The 25,661-nt window shown below is 38.6% G+C and overlaps 1 long non-coding RNA gene across 1 annotated transcript in view; it reads right to left on the bottom strand.

Moving 5' to 3' along the window:
- The window catches only part of LOC113026780 (uncharacterized), a 72,708-nt gene extending 55,686 nt beyond the window's left edge, over nt 1–17,022 (bottom strand). The window contains exons 1-2 of the long non-coding RNA XR_003272954.2: nt 16,616–17,022; nt 13,050–13,180 (exon numbers count right to left, since the gene is read on the bottom strand). This is a non-coding gene — a long non-coding RNA (uncharacterized LOC113026780). The remainder of the gene's footprint in view (nt 1–13,049; nt 13,181–16,615) is intronic.
- Nucleotides 17,023–25,661: the final 8,639 nt, after the last annotated feature.

The raw sequence follows: 25,661 nt of genomic DNA, 5'->3' as shown, positions 1-25,661 counted from the left end.
GAACTACGTGGCAAATTTATGTCATTATAAAATGCTTTTAAATATTTATGTTTTTCTTAAAATAGATGCGTGTTTTAAAAACGTGACAATATTCCTGTTTGCGCAGTGATGTACGTAAGGAGCTATTTTATAAAGTGTTTTAGCATGCTGATCAGTCTTTTTATTATTATTATTATTATTATTATTATTATCATCATCATCATCATCATCACGTGGATTTGAATGAAAAGCTGATTTCCCAGATAGGCAAAAATGCTGAGAAAATGCATTTTGCTTTCCTCCCCTAATTACACTCTAACATTGTTTGCGAAATGCACACACCATAGAAAATAATTTGCCATGAGCAAGTTTGTTGATGAGCCCACTATTAGTTTTTCTCAGCTAATTTCGCCCAGAGCTGAACAACGGAAGTAGACGATATGAAAACATCAACACAATGCAAACAGCGCTGTTCAAACTAAAACTTCATGAGGCAATCAGGTCTATTGTGTTTATGTAAAGAAGATTCGAAAGTACTTCAGAAATGCAAATAAACCCTTGAGGACGGTGTGGTCAAAACTGTATAAAATATCCATAAGTCAATTATATGAATGTGAAAACCAAATGGGAAGCCTATTTTGAGCTATTGCTATTCAAGCTTTTGGCCAGGGCCACCTTTCCGCTTGGAGGGTTTGCAATGCCAGGGACCACACACACGCACACGCAGATTTACTCATAATTTATGCTAATTTCCCCCCCATAAACCCACAGTGCACCCCATCACCAGTCTGATGGATTACGAAAAGAATCGCATTGCGGGGGACACCGAGCAACTTTCACCCAGAAAGCAGAAGCAGGCTGAAGAAGAGCATCCTCCCTGCTGTATGAGGATTGTTTGACAATCGATTAGTTAGTACAAGTAAATCAGTTAATTAGCTGATTGAGATTAAAGAACAGAAAAAAGAAACAAAGTGAGAAAAAAAGTAAAATTATTGTTAATGTGTTGCATGCAATAAGTTAAAAATAAGCACGAAAAAATAAGCGTTTTTTTCTTTCTTTCTTTTTTTGCTGGAAAAATTCCCACCTTTCTCTTTCATTATTATTATTTTCCTGCAAAGTGGCTTTTAACACCTGTCATTTCACATTAATGTTCAGCTGAAAAGGTTTTGTCCAAAAGGAAGTGGCCCTGTCAACCTATCTCCAGCGGCTCGGATAATGACAACACACTGCCAAATGCCAAACATCTTCTGACATCCAGCCTGTTCAGTCAGCCATTCATTCCAAAAAAGAAAAAGAAGAAAAAGAAAAGTTAGGCCATGTTATTAGTTCTCACCCAGATTAATATGTCTGTCCACAAATCAGATAAATCGGTTTGAATTCGCAGTTGATTCAAAAAATTAGCTGCAGAAATCGCACTACAAATGCTTGAGCGTGCAGCAAATGGATTGCATTTCACGCACTATTCGGGCTTATTTTACATTATCAACTTGAATAAACTTTGACAGTTTTTATTTTTTGGCACCGCAAACCAGCTGCGGGTTTGCGGATTGAAAGTTAACCCGCAACGCTCGCGTTAACCAGCCGTGCCACACAGGCATTTTCCCACCTTCTTTTTGACTCCTCTCACTCATAGTCGGAGTGGCTTTTTGAGCTTCAGGGTTATGGGGTATTGGTAGGCCTTTTGTCCCCGTCCAATGCACACACTGAAAATACCACCATGACTCTGAATCTGAATGGGGTTTTTAGCTGCTCCCAAAACTCCCGAGTTCAAGCAGCAGTAGATCAAGTCTGCACTATGTTTGGTCATTTGTAGAAACCCGAACAAAGGTTGGGATAAGCCAAATTGCATTGCACTTGTGAACCAGACCTCAGTCTGAAGTATCCTTTATAGCGGGAGGGGGAGACCAAGAACAATTTTGTGTGAGCTTAAAAAAAAGAGGGGGGGGGGGGGGGGGGCAAAACAAAGGGCACTTTCTGAAACATCTTAAAGTAGAGTAGTGAGGCGTGACATTCCCAGGGTGACGAGACACAAAAGCTGAGGTCATGGGGATGAAAAAGAGAATCAAACAGCCACTTTCACACGTCTGCCCTCCTCTGCTGCACCCCCCGAACACAATAGGAAACAAATGTTGTTAAAAGAGGATCGATGCCATTCATCCTAAAGCAGCGAATGATAGCCAAACAATATTGTCACAGTGAATCGAGTTGAGATATGCTGCCACCCAGACCTACGGAGAAGGAAAGAAACTGCTATTCAGGGGATAATTAGGGGGGGGGGGGGCTCATGGCGCTCGACCAAAAAAAAAAAGTCAAAATGTTTTGAAGTATGTCAATAAACAAATGTCACTCTTGCTTATTATTTTTATGTGTCTCAAATAGTTTTTTGTTTTTTTTTTACTTCCAGGTGGTGCTCTCCAGTTGTCGGCTCAGAAGCTCCATGTCAGACTTCAGGCAATGATTTAGGCCATTACCGATCAATAAGTAAACACAGCGCAGCTGCAGAATCATTTTAAGACAATCGTTTATAATCCCAAGTTTTCTCTTTGAGTTGGCTCAGTGTTCTTCACGCAGATTATCATCATCGTAGCCCGTAGATTTAAACGGATTTGTCATCCGCTGGCCTCTGAACACACGCTCTGCGTAAAGGAAAGCGTGCATAGTTTTGTTGTCTGCTGCAAACTACGGCTCTCCAAGCCGTCCAATAGGCCTGTGCTTTTAATTAAGTCCGTGGTGATTTCATCCCCCCCAGAGATGTTTTACGGTGCAATTAAGGACGCGCTGATGATAAGGTATGAATATTCAGCAGAATGACAATTAATTAGCAGACAGAGTGCTCTCACAAGAGTCTCCTCAACGGAAAATTTAGCCTATATAACGCAATATTCACACCACTTCGAGGCCAACTTCACATGCTGCCCCCCCTTGAGATGGCTGTGGATTTTGACCAGAGAAAAATCAGCGTAAAGGTAAAACCCCAACGTTAACAAATACAGTAAATATATTTGTTAATATTTCTTTTTGGAACACTAAAATTACGGTCCTAGTCTAGTTGTTTCTTTGTGACATCAGAGGGAGTACCTGGAAGAAGACCTCAGGGCATTCGCAACATATGCTCGGATTAAGCTTAATGGTCTAATTACATAAATTAGGCATTAATTATACAGCACATCATGTGTAACAGATATCTCAATTGTACAGAGGCGGGAACAATCTAATTCAATTTGTGTGTGAATAGTTTCATCCAATTAAACACACAAGGACATAAAAAAGTAGAAATATCGATAGCGAGGCCCGGCTTATTTAATCAGGACACCAAGGGATTTTTCTGGTTGTAACATTTGAGCGTGCACATTTTTTTTAATCTAATTTCGTTGTGGAACGTTTTCCCCCCTTTAGCAGCATGAACACCGAGAGGCAGCAGTTTCACTCAATGGCCATAAGATGGGGACAGTGTAATTGATAGTTAAAGGAAGAGTTTTACAAGCGTAAATAGTAATCACTCTCTCTATGTGCATGTACACAGAGAGTTTTTTTTTTTAAATTACAGTCATATTGAAGAATCACTATGACAACATGGGACTGTTTTTAAATCTATCTGTCCATCTATCTACTGTATTACTATGAGATTGTCTTCAGGCACACGAGTGTGCATGGTAAGTGTGAGTGTGTGTAGGAGGGTGTCCCAGTTCATTGACTCCATATGGTGAGAAACAGCAGGACTGATGAGTGTACTACCTGAGGTCCCTGTTTGTGCCGTGGAGTGTAACCAAAACAGCGGCCCCCCACCTGACCCCTCCACCCCCCCACCCACCCCCTGCATAATTCATTACAGACAAGACGGTGCCACTCTCACTCCCATTTCATTTAGCTTCTTTAGTGACAGATGACTCTGTAACAACAAATCATACCATTAAACTACACGTGATACTTAGCCAGCTGACAGATATAAAAGGGGAAGGAGCAAAGAGCAAGAAGATGAGAGAGAAATGGAAATGGGTGAAAGATGAGAGGAGAAAACAGAATAACAATATGGCAGAATCCATATCAATATTGAGAAGAAAATGCAAAAGCCCTCACTGATACACTATGTATTACCTCATAATGAACTGGTTTCATTTGAACAATAATCATGGAAATTCTCAGTCACTGTATATACTGTTGAAAATGAGAGAATACTGAACTATTTATCAGTGTGAGATCATGATATATTAACAACAAACTCAACAGAAGAACGAACTTTCGTTGTGACGAAGCAAGATAAAAGGGCTTTTATGCACAAAAAGGTGTGAATTAACATAGGTCAATCCTGTACGCAGGGGATAAAAATGAGGTGGAAGACTTTGACGTGAAACACAGTGCAAGAGCGCAATGAGGACGAGATCAGAGGGTGAAGTAATATTAATGAAGGTATACCACGATTAAAATCGTACGTTCATACTCCCCTTAAGTGTCATTACACACTGATGTACAATAGCACAACCTACCCAGATGGCAGGTGACATATAAACTAAATGGCAGAAAACGGATCAATATACTGGGTCACGGCAGGGGAAATTACAACCTCTTGAGGTCAACGTTATAAGTTTAACCTAAAACCTCTAACCTTCATGTTTGCCTTTTGCTCTGCCATTATCTTTTCATTGCAGGAAAATTAGTACAAAACAATTACTGCCCTTTAAGCGTTGCCTGTTTGTCACAAATTAATTGCAGGATTTAAAAAATAAAAAGCTTTGAACTCAGGGATCAGTTGTAAGGAAAGTTGACATGTCCTCCGCAACACCACCAACACGTCTCTCCTTTGGGGGTTAATGTGAAAGACGTCTAATGGAGGCAAATCCCTTTTTTATTGTGAGCTTATGTGGTTGGAAGGCACGGTCCTTTGTGTGGCTCATGTTCATCCAGACCTTGGCAGTGATCAGAACACACTTAACCAACTGGGACCAAATGAGGGGCATTTTGTTCTGTCTTTCATCTTATACATCAGGGAAAAATGCTTGGTCTCCACGGACGGTTAACGGAGCCAAAGACCAGAACAACACAATACGCAATAACAATACAGGAGTGTTTACAGCACACGTAAACAAAAACACATGGCTGATCCTCGGGACACCCACGGGGAAGGTAAAAGACTAAAAACATATCACAGAAATTTTTATTTAAAAAAAGTTTGCAAACATATTCTGTTTGTGAACACCTAAGAAAACGAGATAACACACTCTTTCTGACCTACATGTGTAATCTGCTCTTATTTTAGAGTTGCCTGTCTGTCTTTCTGCAGCCATCACAGAAGATTCAGTCATTTACTCATGAGCGGCTAACAAAATAACCAATCATTAAGTGCCACTTCCACTGATATGTTTTAATTGGTATGTGATATATGCCGCTGTAAGACTCAAATTTGCATTGCTAAGCATAAACAAGCATCGCTGTAAATCACAAGAAGCCCTAAAGAGAAACAAGAAATGTTGCATGGTGTGCTTTGAAATGCTCTTTATTGTTGACCAGCTCAATGTGCCTCCTGCTGAAAGATAATATGCATGACACAGTTCCAGGCACTGATTCATTTGTTTAGTAACAGGGCAGCTAACCTACGCTGAAGGCATGAGTGCAGTGAGGAAAACATAAAGGTCCTGTTAATCCACAGCTAATCACAGGGCCACTGGAAACAATCCTGCAAAAGGATTTTGTCAAGTTATTTAAGGCGGGACTTGATGTGTTTCTGTAAAAGCATGCTGACAAGACATGACACAGTGCAGATTCTGCATCATTATTCCATCAGGCTGCTGAAGACGCAGCCCCTAACTGGCAGCCAAGGACTTTTAGGAAAGCATGGCAAATGTCTAGAGAGAAATATGTATTTATGTTTCCGAAACACTGTTGATTAAGAGTTCTTGAAGCGGCGCCGTAGCTGATATACGAGAACGTTTATTTTTGAAGGATAGTAATGGACCTGATGAACTGCCGTGTTGATTACTAGAATCTTAAGGGTGTACACTTGAAAATAATGTTGTTGACTCTGACCCATTCAGGAGCAAGTGCTTCGGATGTGACAAGGCATCTGAATTATACATGGGAAATGCACAGAGGCTGCACTGCACACAGAAGAATGCAATTACATTTCTATCAAACAAATTTAATCTAGAGTCGAGGTTTATGCTATTATAATGCACTAATGGAAAAGCACAAGAAGAATCCTATAAAATGTCAAGTACCGCTGCATATCAGGAAAAGTCTTTATTGGTCACTGTAGGCACAGACTGAGTGTTAACAGGCTTATCCGCAAGGGAAATGTTCAGTTCCCCTGCCAAAACCAAAGCTATTACAATCCCAAATAATTAACTTTCAGCAGAATAGCCAGTTGTCACGAAAACTAGGATAGGAAGATGTCCAAGGGGGGAAACTGGATGAAAACACCAAGCTCTGTTTGCAACTACATCTTCAGACACAAGCTGGCAAGGTACACACTAATCCAAACCTTTGGTGGTCAATTAAAAATAAATGCAAACATGGTTAATACCTAACAGTATGGAGTCTTTTCTCCGAGCTGTCACCGTTTGCTTTCTCATAGGCAAATGTTTAACTGTTGGGTTCCTATTTATAATGGTCACTGAGATGATTGTCATTAGCTGGTGCTTAATTCCCCAAAATTAATTTAAATAAATAATCCAAATCTGGGCAAAAAAAGCACATCGCACATTGGCACTGTTGCACTTTTTCTTGTTTTCTATAATTCTTACACTCTTCTACAAATAAACACAGTTCTGAATTCCTTACACCGAAACCTCCTCGACTGAGAGAGAGACATTTATTATCAGTGAGGTCGATCTGCCTCCACATCACCGAAGCACTGTCATTCAATCATTACCTTGTTTATGCCCACATTTCACTGACAGTCTTGAATGGCCCTTAAACCAACTCAGGTAATATGGCCTAATAAACTGGGACCAATAAAAAGCATTTAATCGCGAGTGTCAACATGATTAATTGTGTACTAAAATCCATGTGAGACCTAGTCATGGGGGCAGTGAAAAAGGCATTTTGCATTTCAGCATAACTGGCACCAGGACAAGCAGTTATGTGAGTCTATCCATGGAATGGTATGAATATCAAATTAATAATTAGTCATGTAATTTCTCCTCAGGAATTACTATGCCTCAAACTGGTCGGTGAATTTAATTATTAGCAGCCTTTTTGTTTCCATGTCCCTCTCATTACTGTCAGGATTGATGTAACGTAAACTTCATTAAAAATTAAAGCAAGAGTCTTAATTATGAGGCTACACTGACTGAAGTTAGAATTAGCCAACTCAGTGATGTGCAAATGAGAGCATTATTTAAGAAACATGCTGGAAGTAGTTATGCTAATTTCAAGAGTTCACAGTAGCAGACCTTTTCACTTGCAGTTGCATATTCATTAAACACACTATGCAAATTTAATGTAGCAGTCTTAGTAATGCCTTGTTAATTTATTCAGATTTATTGAGAACGACTTGTAAAAAGTACCAATTTAATTACCCTATCTCCTTGGAAGGTAAGGGATATGGCCAAGGTTTTAAACTGTGTAAATCAGCATTAGTGTGGTTTGATGGAGAAAAAGGGAATGAAAGGACACTGCTGTTAATAGCCATGCTTGAAAGACATATTGATTCACTTAAGACATGATCCAGGTAAAGCGCATTCAACCAGCCAAATTTGGACAGTGCTGTAAAAAATTACAAAGTGTCAGTTTTAGCAACAGGAAATACTTTATCACCGATCGTGTGTTTTACACCTACAATCCGATCTGCAAAGTAACTCCTAGTTTAAAAAAATAAATATATAAAGTAATAAAGACATTACATTTTAATTTACAACAGCTTCTATTATCATATTACTCATTAACATAACATAACACTTCTGGTTGCTTACACCTGTTCAGGTGCTCGTTAATGCAAATATCTAACCGGCCAATCACATGGCAGCACGTCTCGCGCTTAGGGGTGCAGGAGATGACCTGCTGAAACCAAGCATTACAATGGGAAGGATGTGAATTAATGATAAAATGTCCCATTGGTTCTAGACAGATTGGTCTGAGTATTTCAGAAACAGCTGGTCTATTGAGGAGAGAGGGCTCTCTCAAGTCTGAATAAGAGACAATGTCCAGTGAGTGGCAGTCCTCCAGCCAGAAATGCCTTGTTGATCCCACAGGTCAAAGGAGAGTGGCCAGAAATGCTGCAACAGTAACTCAACCAAGCACTCATTACAACCAAGGTATGCAGGTGAATATCTCTGAATGCACAACATGTTGAACCATGAAGCAGATAAGCTACAGCAGCAGAAGACTGCACTGAGTGCAACTCCTGTCTTTACCTTACAATATAAAGCACCTTGGGGTTATTGTGATTTGACACTTTATGACACTTTATTTAAAACTGAATTGAATTAAAACACATAGATTACAATGACATTGAACTTAATATTGGTGTGTTGTATATTCAGCAACAATTTGTCTAAATTGCTTTTCATTTTGTTTGATTGCACTAATACTGTTAAGTGCTATTCCATTTAACTGTACTGACAAAATATTGATGTATAATCAGGTCCAACTTGGAAACATCTCCATAATGCAAATCATTCTCAGAATTTATCAGTATAGAACCCTTGAAGCTACGGTAGCAGAAGTTAATGTCCTTCCAGTTACACATTCAAATTCCTGCCTTGAACAGCTGAGGTGAGACTGAATTTGTTTACAAGCCATCTTTGACTCACATTTTTTGGCCTAAATGGACTGTTAGTCGTGATGCTGTTTCCCCCAGTATGTGCAGGTTGATTATGGTGTACACTGAAGATAATAATAAATAAGACAAGGGACTATAGCCAACTTTTACGAGATTAGCATAACAGAACTGTAACTAAATCTCTCCCTCTCAAGTAAAAATCATCGTCAAATTAGAAGACTGTTAAAGATGGACATCACCAGCATGACACTTGTTTTGAAGCCTCAATTGCTGCATTACAGAGATCACCATCTTGTTTTTTGTAGCCATATATTATAAGTAATATATGGCTCCAGAGTAATCAGCTAACACTAGCAAGTTGGGCTAGCAAGGCTGAATGGGTTTTTTGGCTAATGTGCTACATCATATACAAATAAAAACTGCACTTTCGCTCATGGACCTGGAGGACCTGTGTTTAACTGCAAAGTAAGCCTAATTATTTGTCAGACAATTGAAAACTATATTAAAAAGGTTCCACAAACAGTCAAAAGGTCTAGTTCAGTCAGTGACTTGAATTAGCTGAGGTAAAAAAAAACACCTAGGCCCTAAAAGAGCTAACTTTAACCCTTAATAGAATTTAAAATGATGGATTACAAAAAAAAAAAAAATTAAAAATCATCACTGGTACAGTTGTCACCATTGGGGGAAAACAGCAATCGCATGTTGTCTGAGTAGATGTCAGGTAAGTAAAACAATTGAAACAACGGACAAGGTAAAACCCAGCTCTTTTATCCTTTTAGTGTTTAATACTTGCATTTCATTTTAAAAACACTCTTGATTTGCAATCTGTGATTGTTAAGTCAGAGCATATAAAATGCTGGTTCAGGGAAAGGTGACCATTACAAACAATACTGCAATAAACATTTGCAACTGAGAGCATGTTTACTGCATTGGACCATGTCCAAATATAAAGAATTACTACGCAAAAGAGGGGTGTTAATTAATATGTGATTTTAATTCAATAAATAAACCCCCGAAGACAAAAAATAAACATGTCTGCACACATCCGGACTCACCCTGTTTATTATAATAAACCGAAATTTTACTGAGAGCTGTTGATTTACAAACAACAACAACAACGGTGTCATCTCAGGTACATATCACTTCACAAAGGAAAGAGAGGGAGCTAATACGATGTGCAACCAAATAATCTTGTTAGTTTCAAGTGGCCAGTTGTCAGTGACTACATGTTAGTCCTCGGGGACAGAGTTGAAAGACTGAGCTGCAGAAAAACATCCTTAGGGCTTGCGAAGGAAGAAGCCCAATCACTGTGTTGGAAAAAAAAAATAACCTGCAGATGAGCGCTGAGGGTCGCAGAGCTCTGACCGTGGCAGGGCAGAGCTCAGTGACTGCATACACCACTCGAGGAGATAATTACACTGGCTGGGTGTCTATTGCTTGTTCATCACTCTCTGTTGTCCCTCAGGAGTCCCTTTGGGTGTGTATGTGAAACTGTGTGTGTGTGTGTGTGTGTCAGGTGGTCCCTACAAGCCTCTTACTGTTTTGCTGCATTTGACGCAGTCATCCAAATACAAATTTAAAAAAAAGACACTAAACCTACGAACATGTACTCTCAACAGTTAAGCTGGATAAAATCATGGATAAAGCTTCTTATTCTCCGGCTCAATAAATAAACTAGATAGGGCACTTGGTGAGTGCATGTGTGGTTTTAAAGGAAGTGATCTGGATAAAGCAAAATTTGATGGGCTTTTCTTTGCCCGTGCATCATCATTTTATCTTTAGGCAAGTTTACAGAGTTTACATATTTAAGAGAATTCTGCTTCATATATTTTTTTTGTAATCTTGCTGACAGACAGAAAGACAACCAAAGAAATGACACAGATCACAAACATCTGCTCTGGCTTTTACCTTCATCAAATAAACACTTAGTAGACTGGGAAAAACTGCACACACATTTACTTGAAAAGGAACAGCATAACATGTTTTTTAATAATTATCTATGCTCATAAATAAAGTTTGACATCCCATTAACCTAAGAGTTAGATTTTCTTTGTTAAAATGTAATTAAAAAATAACATATATACTAGCTGTATGCAATTCCAATATTGCGCAAAATAATAATTTAATTTAACCTTTAAAGTTGTAACTTTATGACCAGATGAGGCTGCTGTGGCTGAGCTCATGCGAGTTCTGGACACAAGGACAAGCAAGGTTAAGTAAATCCTAAAATCTCCTCGTTACCATATTAATTCAACCAAATATGCAAATATATAAATATAGATGGCATTATCAATTGACATTTACTGACCTATAAACTTATGACAACACACTGCATTGACAGATGCATACATATCATGCAGATATGCTTAGATAGGTGATAAATACTGGAGTCAGTTGTCATTATCTCTGTATACTTTGGTTTTAGGACATTGATGTGTCTCCTGCTCCTGTTTTTCCAGGTTATTCTGGCACACAATGCTGATGTCAGAATTAAAATGCTGATTGTATTCATCCCTATTGAACCTCCAACTAGAAGATGACTTAATATACATCCTTTATCATCTTGAGGGCAATAATTTCCATTTTTTCTACTAAGAGTGACAGATGCGAACCATCCCATTGACCATAATTAATCTGTGTTTAAAATGAACAGGCTGCATAGAAGTGGAGCCATAGCCCAGGGTCTGAGGGCCCGCGCCACAGTACTATCTGTCTGGCCCCATGCATCTCAGTGTAATTATCCCATTGCCATGAATAATGGGACAAGGGGGGATCCGAGTGATGCTTTGATAGAGATGAGATTAGTTTAATCAAGTTCATTGCTTGGGCTGGGCCACCGAATCTCATCATCGTTCCTCTCAAATCACCAGACCCTCACCCCACCCGCCAAAGCTCCTTTTACGCCTGCCACATTAGCCAGAAAAAATTTATGACATCGTTAGTTTTTAAGTGCTACCTCTGTTAGGACAATACATACTTAAAACAGAAGGCTTTGTGACAAAAGGATTCATATTAAACGGGGCAAAAGCAGGAGTCCTGAATATCAAATGGTCTGTAGGAACATTTACAACAGAAAAAAAATAGATACATATATTTATTTAGTAAACTTATATATTTATTGTCTCAACAGATTTATGAATTACACTATCTCATGCTTTCAAATATAACCTTGGCCAAATAATTGAACAATTTAGCATCACATTCAGATTCATCATAAAGAAAAACTGTTGGTTTAGAATAGTTTAGGCACCTCCCATTAGAAATTCAAACATGGGATTTGTCAATGTAATGTGTTATCCCCCTGAGGCAAGCATTCAAATAAAAAAAGAAAGAAAAGTACAGGGCACTCTGCGTATTTACAGACAACAAATCATGTTTGGCAAAAAGTGACAAACCCAGCGTGCGGCAAAGCCGGTGGACTCCTATAGTGATCTTAGCTTGGAGAGATCCATAAACACATGTTCCCTACAGCACACCATCACTCTCTCCTGCTGGCCTGACGTCAGAGGACAGGGCTTTATCTGTCTACAGAGGACGGCAACTTTGCAAACAAAGCCTCAAGTGAAGCCTCTCGGAAGTCCCGACTTTGACTTTCTCCTAGCTTCGTGTCAACACACCTCTCCGCAGCCCCCTCCACACGCACACACACAAAAAAAATACCACTATTACAGCACAATTTGGGAGCCATTCATCAAATAAGACATAGGATTAATTAAGCCTGAGGACTGAATTAGCCTCCCTCTTTGCTCATCAAGGTGTACCCTTGGCCTGGGGTTGGAGAATGGGGAGTGGGGGCTCCTCGGTGGTGGTGGTGGGAAGGGATTGGTGGGTTGGGGTGCTATTTCATACAACTCGTATGTGTTTATTAGCCTAGACCACAGATTCATGCTGAGACAGAAAATGAAAATTTCTTTAGCACCAATTTGCTTATGATGTACGACAGTTCAAAAACTCCAGAGGGGAATGCTACACCAGTGCTCTTCATTACATATTAGCTTTATGACAATATATTTACCAGAGATCGAGGCCTTGTAGGAAAATCTTGACAAAAGATTGACTGACAAAACCTATTTCCCCGCAAGTGCTTTTCCTCCTAAATCAAACATATACATCCATTTCCCAAGTATACTGCCTGTTGAAGCCAATATCACACATGATATATCACAATGACACTCAGCCTTTCAGGGTTGTTTTTAGTTGAATAATTTCACTCCCATAACAAGATCAATGACATTAGGGCACAGCAGGCAGACCGGGCTCTTCTGTTTGGTATGTTTGATGTGTTATGAAGTCTGAAATAAGTAAAGATTCCCTCCTCTATGGAGCAAAAAACATGACATGCATACATTCATACCTTGCACTGAGTTCATTAGTCCATAGCATCCTGTCCCTGACTGAAGAGGGTCATGGTTTTGATGAATGGACTGTGTAGCATGTAGCTTCAGGCTAAGATTCAGCACCTCAAGAGGCAGCGAGGACTCAACACTGGATGGAAAGAAGAAAAGAAAGAAAGGAGGAAATGAGGGAGAGAGAAATGAATTTGGATTACCCAGGAGTTCTGTCTCTCCTGAGTCCTGCATCCAAGATACATTAGGAATCTAATGTGCTATTATGCTCTATCACCCCCCTAAGCCTAAAACATCTGTCCTTGGGGTGTCTCTGGTAATAGACAAGGGCTTTCAGACCCCTCGCTACTACAAGATAGCAGCTTCTTCAAGGGCCCTTGACGTCCGGCTGACTTAATCTGCAAGTACTTCCACAAAATTGACATTGCCTCGAGTGTGTATAGCAATGAGCAGACAATGGCGTTACAGAGCATTTATATTTCAGGAGTGCTTCCAGGGACAGTGAAACCTGACCTTTAGAAGAGAAAGAATTGGATTTCTTTTTACTGGTTTTTCTAACTTCAGAAGACTTTGATTTGACATTTGAGTTTCTTGAAGGTTAGTCGAAGGTGTGCGGATCACTTCAGAGCACGTGTGGGTGGGTTGTATGGAGATATGTTGTATTTAGTGTGTGTGCCAACAGGATTCACAGCTATGGATCCAGGTTTTTTGGGAGAGCTGGAGAGTAACATACAATATCACAGTACTGTAATAACACTTGTTATCTCCTGTTTTGAAATTGTGTGCTTTTGCAAAGTAATAAAAGGGTTAAGCTAGCAATGAATGACAAATGACGTCTGTGTAACACATATGTGAAGTGGTGAAATGACAACAATTTCAACAATGATTGTGATAAACACAGGAAATGCAATTTACTTAAAGTCAATTCTTCTTATGTTAAATAACTTCTTCTCGGTTAAATAAATCACTCCTACATATGCTGATCTACAACCAAGCAACTATTTAATGCCATCTATTCGTCTTAAAAATACAGTGGCCAGATTTTTCTCTACATGAAAACAGTTTAAAAAACGGAAGTGAATATTTCAATTAACAGTTACATTTTTAGTGGAGATAGGAGATCAGGAACAACAAAGTACTGACGAGCAGAAAAATGCATTGTTGGTTTTGATGACAAATAATATGGTGCATCTTTACCTTAACGAATACAAATGGCAGAAAATTCAAAAGTATTTCATTGCCACCCTTTTGTGCCATTTCATTTTGAAACAATGGCCTGCTGGTGTGGCGTTTCTTTCTGAAACCTAAACGCATCAGAGAATAACTGTTTTCATATGATCACGGATGCAATATTCATGATACTCATTTTTAACATGAAAGATCTGTTAATGGAGGCATAGTATTTGATGTTGTATTTCTACTAATTGAATTAAATCTAGTCAAAGAGCAGAAATATTTGTCTTTAAGGCTTTTGGACCTTCAAGCTCTGATTATAAATGCATCCCATTAAATGAAAAGAATATATCTTGATTCATTCATTATTAAAGAGATAGAGCAAAAATACTATGAGTACTCATTAATTTAGGAGAAATAATGTTTCATTCTTACGCAGGACAACGCCGCAGTAACTCTCCTTTTAGCCCATGGAGTACCTTATATTCATCATATATGGTAATGGAAACCAAGCAACCTGTTTAAATAGAAAGTTTCTTTGCTAAAGAGATGTGGGCTGAACAGATGGCCAACCCTGTGCCTTTCACTACTGTTTCTATTGAGCAATTAAAAGTTTCTGGCTGTTTTTCTCTCATCCCCCCTCCACCGTCCCCCAAAGTACAGATTGCAAACATGACAAAAGGTCAAATATCTGCAAGGGAAAAAGGAGTGGAACAACTGTTCCACCAAGCTGCTGCGGCCACAGCTGTTGTACACGCGGACGAGTATTCACCTGAACGAGGACTGGTAATCACCCCACACCGAAGTGAATAATTAGTGTAATAATTACCAGGCTTAAAATGAATCTATGAACTGCCCTCTCTCACAATGCCATCAAGAATAACAGGTGTTGAAAGTGCCTTGAAGGGACAGAGATTAAAGATTATTTCGTTATCCCGAGTCTCCTTCAGGCACAACTGTCTTGTGTTTTATCCTGTCATCCACAGCGAGGGTCATGTGGGGGCTCATTTTCCTCTGGCTTGGCAGTTCTGGGAGCTAGGCATTTGACAGAGAGTGAATGTTGTTTAATCTGGGAGTCTGGGCCGTCCTTGAGCTTCCTGGACACTCCATGTCCACATAACCTCCAGCTACATGGAGTTAGGTTCTACTAATGCTTATTATTAGCTGCCATAATGATTGTTACTTGTAAAAAGAAGAACATAAATAAAAATTGCATTTCTGATATTCATGAGACTAAATTAAGTTTTGTGGCTGTATCTGTTGTGACTTAAGCACCGAAGCAAGTGAGCCTAGGGGTGTTTGTTCTTGTAAGACTTACTTAAAGACTTGTCAAGATGCCACAACTCGCGTGCTGGTTCCAAAGCTCTTTCTGTGTTGATTATTCAGACTTCCTGTGTGTTTTTGAAATTGCTACAGCAGGTGTAACACATCTTAGACACAGCGAATTAAATATTTGTTTCTAATGCTTAACAGAGTGGGTTTTTTGTTTCCATTACACTGAAACTGGAATAGTCCCAGTAGTATTACAGGGAAAAAATATATAAACGATAATTATTAAAACTGGCGAGGCTATAATATTGTAGTGAGAAACCATAATGTCACAGTAGTTTTGTGTGGTGCGAAAGGATCTGCCTGCATAAACAGCTATTTGTATGTATTCCTCAGTGTTTCCATTCAGCAATGACTAGAATATGTGAATGTCTATGCAAAATCAAGATAAATGTGCAGTTGAAACAGACATTGGTTGATTATAGTACCAATATGACATCTCACACTTCATCTTTTACCGTGGTCTGTTGTGTTATAATGTTATATCATTAGTTTTCCTGACAGTGATTCAGCATGCAGACATCTACCTCATTGACCTGAGCTGTGTTTAAATGTAACCTTCTTTTGGCCCTAGCCATCGTTTGTCAATTCTCAGCTGTCAAATACACACAAATTGGACACAACCTGTCATTTACCAGCGACAGTGAGATACAGAGGGGTTGCAAAACACAAGCAGGGCAATTATCTGCATCCCGTGGTTACATGGTCTGGGAGGTTAGCAAGTTGTTCCTGAAAGATTACCACCTCTAATTTCTTTGGGGAGGATGGGACCTTGGTTCTGCTGCCAAGCCTGCTTTTCAGGTCAGGGCTCCCTGAATGTTAACTAAGACCCAAGAGCAGGTCAGCACGCAGGCCAAGGGACCAGAGGAAAGCATGCGCCCTACTCTTACAGTGGCGGCCAGCAAGTCGTGCAGAAAATAGCCATCCATCTTTGGCACGATCCTAATGATCCACTGTGGGTGATATCTGTGGTTAGGAAGGCTATCCAGGTAGTCCTCCACTGGTGCCTCCCTGCAGCTAAGTGCAACACTGATTCTGAAATCTCTGCCAACAAAAACACAGACTCACTTACCAAAGAAATTCTCTAGTATTTCTTCAGGAGGAGGCAGAATTGTTTGATGTCCTCACAGCTGCTCATCAAGCCTTTGGTTGTCTTCTTTAAGCTATGCTGCAAGACATTTTCATGCAGTACCACAAAGGCGTGTTGTGCTTTCGTTTTTTTCTTTCTTTCTTTTTTTTACTTTGATCTAAATTATGAAACACTCGGCTCAATCTCAAACTGTTATGAGCACTGCAGCTATGTTTCTGAAACTGTCATAGCCCTACATTATATTTTAGAATGCCATTCAATGTCTTCTTTACTTTTTTGCAGGCAGCCAGCGAGACTGCATAAAATACATAAGTGGAATACGCATGTTCACACAAAAAGTGGTGACTTCTTCTGCATGTGGGACACATGAAAAATCTCAAATTAAACAAGAAAAAAATAAACAATGATATAAATAATTAGTAACTATATCTAAAATGATTTTAAATTTGGATTAATTAGAATTAGTTGTAATGCACTCCACTGAACATCTGTAGTAAACTAAAAATCCACAGTAAAAGTCTCTTGTTTCCATTGCCTTTAATAAAGATATACTTACATAGTAAACCATACAAATCTCGGTCAGTATCTGTAAAGACAAAAACATAATTGTTATAGCAAAAATCCATGCTTACATACACATAATAACATAACATTTGTCTTTACACAATCGGGCAATCGTGGCTCAAGAGTTGGCAGTTCGTCTTGTAATAGGAAGGTTGCCGGTTCGAGCCCCGGCTCGGACAGTCTCGGTCGTTGTGTCCTTGGGCAACACACTTCACCCTGGTGGTGGTCAGATGGCCCGGTGGCGCCAGTGTCCGGCAGCCTCACCTCTGCCAGTGCGCCCCAGGGCAGATGTGGTTACAATGTAGCTTGCCATCACCAGTATGGGTGAATGACTGAATGTAGTGTAAAGTGCTTCGGGGTCCTTAGGGACTAAGTAAAGCACTATACAAATACAGGCCATTTACAATATCTCATCTAACACATATAAAAACTGGTATTTTGTTTTCATACATTCACTAAAAGCACAACCTTGTAGTAAATAGTATATAATATGCACAGAATTTATCAATAATCCCACATCAGTGCATGTTAGATGCTTTCCATATACAAAAACATAAATACAAAACTAAAGAAGACCAGACATCATAAGCTTCAGCAACACATCCCTTGTCATTTTATTTAATTTGGTTTACAAAGAAATGGCCAATTAAAAAATAGCTTCATTACTTTGTTAATAAAGCAGAGGATTGACTCGAGGGAACTTTTCAATTGGAAGTTAATTATGCAGTCTGGTATTCTCAAATGTTCTCTGCAAATGTACAGTGAGACTATAATGCTGCTCTGTGCTCTGGTTCAATTTCATATTTGCATAGCGGAAAGAGTGCCATGTGTTTTGCAGCTCAGGCACTCAGCTTGTTTTGGTGGTATTTGTATGTGTGGAGATGCATTATTGGTACATCATACCTCACTCGACTCAGTTCCTGGGACATAAGGTGGTAATCCCCAATGTTTGATTTTCAAAACATGAGTATAATCAGATATTTATGTTGCTGATGCTCCGTAATCCACAGAGCATCTAAGTACAAGAGCTAAATAAAATGTTCAAATGGTGCATATAGATAAAAATAAGATACAGTTCATCTAAATCTCTACAATCTGTGAGCTGAACAGAACTCCTAATGCTTTCACCTGTCTTCATTGAATCGTGCAGGAAAGCTCAGGGTAAATGATGCTTGAACAGCAGGAAGATCACTCATTGTTAACCATATGGTTTTGTGTGATAGGTCACCAGTGATTCTGAGGGTTAATATCAAATGCCCAAACACAGACAAGGGGGACCCACGCATATTAATGATAGTGCATATTCCCTTGTGCAAAGGAGATCGGATGAATGGCAAATGTGTTTTCTGGCGAGGTGGGGGTATTGTTTTCAGTAATTTGATAATCAGTGAATAAGTGCTTTGTATATCTTCTTACCTGAATAATGTGATAATATTTTAATTCACCAATCATTTCACGTTACACTGAGATGCTCCGAATTCACTCGTGAAATTCAAATATATATGCATCACTAATGGTTAGAATGAAAAGTGTCTCATTTCTCCTCTTTTCTTTTGGCGACATTTCTCTTTACATTAACAGTGAGTGGGATCTGCCCCCACCCCGAGCTACAATAAAAAATATATTGGCTTTTAACAGTTAAACTAAAACATATGGATGCTCAAGGCCATTCCAACATTGTGCGAAAGCCTCGAGGCTTTTACACAAAGTGCAGCTTCCCTACAAATCTGCAATAAGCAACCAAAACAACCACCGCTTCATGTGAGAATTAGCAAACAGTTATCATTTCTATGACATAAAAGAGTCCGTGCCAACATGCACTGAAATAATAAAATATTGAAATGTCTATGAAACATAAATGTGAATTCTTGCTACATCTGTCTCTTGCTAATTGAGTTGCTACCAAGAATGTTAGTACTCTGGAGAATAATTTGTCAGTGCAAAACATCGAATGGACCAATTTATTGGTTGCTGCAGGCTGTGGAGTTCCAACAGTCTTTGATCAACCTTTTTAGGTCAGTATCTCTCGAAATACAGAGAGGAGAATTACACAGCAGAGAAAATATTTCATCTTTTTAAAAGACAAGGAAAAGTATTCTTGTAGTTACGTTGTTTGGCTGTAATAGTGAATAAATTCTTTGCTTGAAGCCAGAAAGGGAAAAGGGAAGCTTTTGTGCACAGTATTTATTGTTTTGCATGGCTGGAAACTTAAACATTTATTGTGAAAAAGTGACAGTAAGAGTAATTATAAGTTTTGTTTTTTCTCATCACGCGCTGGATGTAAGATGCACGCACTGACAGTTACCGGTAGGTATTTCTGACACACTAAATTAAAAATGTTCTTCAAAGAGTTTTGTGTTGGCTGAGGGGTTGATCAGCCTCTGATTTTGAAATAGTCTTGGCATTTTGACAGTGAATGTACTAAAGGTTGTTTGACATATTCTGCAAGCATCAGAACTCTGTTTTTCCCAAATAATATTATAACTCTTACAGTTAGAAATAGAAGTTGTGTGTCGATCTTTAAGACGAGTGTCCTCACTGAACCTAACTAAATTAAAAATTCACTGTTATTATATAAATAGTGTTGTAGCCTGATGTGCAGTGTACCAGATCTACCCAATATTCCTATAAGAGTAAATATTATCACCTAATCTAACCTATTTAACTTAACCTTAAATGGTACACTGCAAATGATATAATATTAATCTATAAATAAATAATATTCTTTGTAGCTTGTTAGGGAAAAACAACCTAAAAAAATGTGCCTTCTAGCTTTTTCTGTACAATTTTCCATCCATTTTTTTCTCTTTTCTTCCACTAATGCTGGAGCCTATCCTGGGTGTCATAGGGTGAGAGCTGGGGTACATGCTGGATAACAAACAGAGACACATAACACATTCCTAACTACAACCAATTGAGAATCACCAATTAACCTAACAAGCATGTGTTTGGACTATGAGAGGAAGACAGAGAACCCGGAGAGAGTACACAGGGAACGTGCAAGCTGCACACAGAGGAGAGGAGCTGGGAAAGAGCTGGCTGGAGGATTCTCCCAGACCTTCTTCCTTTAAGGCTACAGTGTGACCCACTACACCACCATGCTGTCAGTTTAGTTCCCACTGAAATAAAACAATAATAAAATCTTTTGTTAAGATCCTGTTGTTGGCGAGTGCACAAGAAGCTTAGCAGCTTCTTCCTGACAACATTTGTCCTAGATGTGTAAAGACTATACTTACTACTTGTAAAGGTGCTGTTTTAGCACCAAGCTTCCTGGAACAGATACTAGTCGGAGCCAGTAACTCTAACTCGTATAGTGACATTTTAAACCACATCCCCTGTTTGGCCCCATTGTAACGTTTTACATGAACAGGTTATATCTGGTTAAAACACCATATTTGAGTTTCTAACATACTTAAATTGCAAATGACAGTATGCCATTTTTCTCTAAAAAATATAACATATTAAAGATGAAAAGAGACACACACTGTATTTTAATTAGGAGTGCAGCTGTTCTTTTTCTTGCTTAGCAGATTTCGTTATGAAATGGCCAAGAGTCTACACGCTGATCACCTTATCCCATTCATTATATCTATGAATGTTCCCTTGACCGCATGACTGGAAAGTCTATTAATGCTGGCAGGAAAAGGTAAAATTGAGTGGTACATTTAAAAATGCTGAATTGCTTTAATTAATTTTGTAAAAGTAGACTTAGCTAGTAGAGGTCTATTCTCCTGCGTCCTTTTCAAAAATGCTGTCTCAACACCATGCCAATGCTTTGTGCCCACACGAATTTCAAAGTAGCCATGTATACTGACATTCAAATTAATGTAAAGTTGCATTAATAATTAATAACATATGAGAAATCCCAGTTTAAAAATAATAGGTACAAATCATTTGTGAACTGAAGGATACTGAGGATATAGTCACAAAGCAAATATGTGCATAAAATTATACTAGTTTTATTATATTGAAACTATATTACTATTAAAAGATTTAAACTGAAAACAAAAAAGTCATCGCTTAATTCAGACACAACAAACTTAAACATGTTTGCTTGGAATATATCTACACTCCAACAGTGAGGTCACGCAATTCATTTTTACTCAAAACATTTCAATGAGGCCCTTAAGATAAAACATCAGGTTGTACAGCGCGCCACATCATTAGCTCACACATGTACAGCATCTCAGAGGACCTTTAATTTGAGGAGGAAGAGTCTGTTCCTTCGCTACGAGGTTAAAGAGTGGGTGACAAGTGTAGAAAATCACAGCGGAATGGATTAATTAGGTAGACCTAAAAGCATATTTATCAAAGGCTAAGCCATACAGGCATTATCTTAGAAAGGATCTAATAAAGATGTGCAGGTTAATAGAATAAAGGGCCTTGAATAGAATGTGTGCTTATACATAAAATATCAACCACCTCCCACATGTAAAAGAATCATTAGAATATACAGATTAACTGTTACGGCAAGCAGATTCTTAACAACTCAAACGACCTTCATGTGGTTTGACAGCGGCAATTTGCTTCCTGTGGTCACTCTGATTAAAATGTCAAAGCCTCTGACTTAATTCGTTTTGGTCAAATTCCACATGAAAAGGGCCAATATTTGCTCAGAGAGAAAAGACTGATTACATAAACCTGAATACGCTGATATCAAAAAAATAAATATTTAATGAACTCCCTTAATCAGAAAACACCACGCTGCTCCACTGAGGAAATAAACAGCCTGGTGATTCTAGCTGAATCATCTAAACGGTGTCAATCACAAGTGAATAAGGAGGGCTCCGTTCCCGGGTAGTGATGACTGATGGCCCTTCAGCGGCGACTGAGACAGACAGAGCTGATTGAGAGAGCTTATCTTTATGGTGGAGCCATGGAATTGTTAACAGGATGTGATGGCTTGCGTCCGCCGAGTTGAGCTGGGAAATAAAGCTGTTGGGCTCGGGCTGCCTTGCCATCATTCACAGAGGTAATGATCTCTGTCTGGCTCAGAAGTAAGTAATAGTCTGCCCACAGGTTAGTAAGGGCATGACACAGCTACCCTGACAAAGTTAAACTTGGACAGATGAGCGCAGGGAATATAATAAATTTAATAGGCAGTTTAATAAAAAATTAGAATATGTGGTGAAACTTAAAATTCATAAGAGGTGTGCATGCTTCTTTTTTTCTATCCGCAGACATTTTTAGCTTTTTTCCTTATGACCCATAGAGGAATAATGTCATGCAGCTGTAGAGCAAGAGATCTGCAAAATACTAAACATAGTTCTTAAACCGCCATTACTATGCCATTACACCTTGGCATTTACTGGGGCATTTCTCGACCACATTTTGCATGGCGCACACGATATTCCTCACGTAATCAAAAGGAAGGCATATTGAGGGAAAGCAGTCAAAGATCTAGCTCCACTCAATTAGCTTCAGCAAGATAATTAATCAGTTCAGTATGCACATCCAAGTCTCAGAGGCGTCTTTGAGATAATTGTTCTCATTGACTTGAATAATTATTTGTTTGCTGATTTAATTATTTTCACATTTGGAAAACAAATGAATGCGTGCTGGTACATACTTTGGATCTTTTGTTTTCTTTTGATGTATGCAGGTGAGTGTCAGACTAAAAGAATGACTGATGACTTCTTTTCGGAAAATATCTCTTGAGAAATTATCTGGAACCAAATTCAGACAATTGTGTTTTTTTAAACCATAACCTCGACGTGAAGACAGTCAATAAAACATAAAATGTTTCTTCCTCGTGGCATCAATACAAACTGCGATGAATCAAAGGCTAATATTTCTCAGACAGAAGGTCATCTCAGGGTTACAGATACAGAGTCTCCGTACACTGTCTGGCACGGTGAAAACAATTGTCAGAGTCCTCGGTTCACACCATTACAAGTGTGACTGAGACCTTGCGGCTACTGTAGCAAATAGCACAAATTATGGGGGCCATTTTAATAGCAGTCTCTACTATTTATCATGCTGTTTTAAATGTTTTGCTCATTTGTTTCCATTAAATATTTCATCTTCCCTTAAATATTCATTTAACTTCCTCTTTAAATTTTTTACCAGTCTCTTTTCGGTTGCTATCTTCTTGCCTCCCTTTTAGGCTTTGCAATCATAAATAATTATTCATCTACACCCAAAAAGAGATTGCATAAAACATGCACATGAATCCTTTTTGTCTTTTCTCATTAGTGATATACTTCGAGTAGCCTAAATACTTCCCGCTACCCCACTTATGGAAATTGGTCAGAGAACCTTCCTAATGATTCTGCTTCACAAATAGCATACAGCCTGCGTTTCTGATCCTAACGTTCACCCTATCCTTTCAGGATGAAAGGCGGGGTCTGCTGCAGATCCCAAGTTTGTGTATTACTTTTAAAAGGAGGACTAATCCTGACATATTATCCATCAGACAATGCTGTTTTAGATTTTACTGTTTAAACCCAATGCTGGGCCGCAGTGGACCAGCTGTACTCTGAATGCCTGCTTCTTGGTGCTTAACTGTATATTGAAGAAAGAGATTTACCAAAAAAAAAGGTGCAACACAAAACCACAACATTTCTCTTTCACTGGGTTTACTGTCTCATGTCCTTCTCATTTGATAGTATTTTATTTTCAAATTATTTAAATATTTCTCACTTTTGTTTGGATTTCCTAAAATATTTCCAGGATTCACTTAACTAAAAATAAAAAGTCATCACATCATTTATAAATATTTAAGATAAATTGGTATTATTGGTATTAAGGCAACATTTGTCTTAATTTGTTGGACAATTTCAACTTGCCTTATTAGCATGTAGTGCCATGTTGGAAGGTGAAAGGGAAGCATAAACTCTCAATTTGACTGGATTATCCTTTTGTGATGAGGCCTAATGATCCAGCAGAGTAAATAGCAATGTGTTAATTAGAAATTACAGTGAATGATCCGCTGCACACAGAGGAGGTATTAATCAGGCTGCATCGTTATATTATACTCAGAGTTGTCTTTTCTTTTCTTATAAGAATAAAATATCTAAAAAAAAATTATATTATTTCCAATGTAGCTGATATGCTCCTAAAGAGCCAACTGACCAGCAATGCGTGTAAATAAAACCACCCCTAGCTGTGACTGAAATTATATTATACTGAAATTAACTATTTAAAAAAAATATGTACATGCTGTTCAGTAACGTATTTATTCCTCAATTCGTATGTCTTTCCTAATTTGTTTTTAATTTGGAAAATATTATGGAAAGGGCCTTGTAATTGTGGCTGCAGCTGCCAGTTACTTCTGAATAAATCTCAGACTTTGTCCAATTTGGACGTTGCACAGTTCACAGCAGATTTTAATCAATAAAGGTGTCTACAGCATTTAAGTAAGCATTTGCCTCCACCTAGTGGTAAATGTTGGTTACTGAGGCTAGAGCTATATAGAGCTGTATATTTTTCAGTTCTTATAATTTTACATTTTTTAATGATGTTAACAAAAAAAAACTATACTATCTTTTAATGATTTCTTTGAACTGATCTTTTCCCCAGGTGAACTGATTGTACAGCATGCATCTTTAATGACTTTAACAAACAAATACTGGGTGCACAAGTTTGAATTTAGTTTGGATTTTCTCTAATCCGCACAGCCAAAAGTATAAACTCTTAGCATGTACATAAACTTCCTTTTTTTTAATTGTAGTTTTAATTTATTTTTTAAATAAATGGTGCTGAAGGTTCCCATTAGTGATCACATTTGACTACAACTGCTAATTTCTCATCACCTCTCATCATCAAAAGGATTTCTTTGACAGCACTAATTGGATTGAGCAAAACTTTTTTAAAGGGAACGTCTAAGCAGCTCAGTGAAGAAGGAAAATTGTAGACTTGCATAAGCTGCAAAGGTCTTGGGGCAATTTCTAAACAACTGCAGATTCCAAGATCATCAGTTTAAACAAGTGCAGTGTAGGTTATTTTCATGTGTCACTACTTTGCCAAAATCTGGAAGAAGTGTCCAAACTGTCACCCTCAGATAAGAAGAAATTGGTTAGGATGTTCAAGAACAACCCAAGAACCACCAAAACTCAAGCCTGTGAGGGTGCTGACCAAGAAGGGAGCCTCTGCTCCAAAATCAACACCTTACAAGCCAAATGCCTCTGGAGGAAAGTCTGGAGAAACACTATCTGACCAAAAAGACTGAGCTATGTGATCACAGTAAAGAGCTATGTTTGAGTTTCACAATAAAAGTGAAACTTTCAAACCTAATAACACTGAACCAGCTGTCAAACTTGGTGGTGGTATCATCATGTTCTAGGATTGTTTTGCTATCAGTAGTACTGGCACATTGCACAAAGTGGAAGAAATAATGCAAGACTGCCTCAAAATTCTCCAGCTTCATCTCAAATCAACAACTGTTGCAAAGCATGCATCAAAGCCGGTTTTGGAATGGATAAAGCAACTGGAATGACCTTTCCAAGGCTCTGACCAAAACTCT

Source organism: Astatotilapia calliptera, chromosome 7 (assembly GCF_964374335.1).
Source record: "Astatotilapia calliptera chromosome 7, fAstCal68.1, whole genome shotgun sequence".
Classification (NCBI taxonomy): domain Eukaryota; kingdom Metazoa; phylum Chordata; class Actinopteri; order Cichliformes; family Cichlidae; genus Astatotilapia; species Astatotilapia calliptera.
This window is presented reverse-complemented; position numbering and strand designations above follow the sequence as displayed.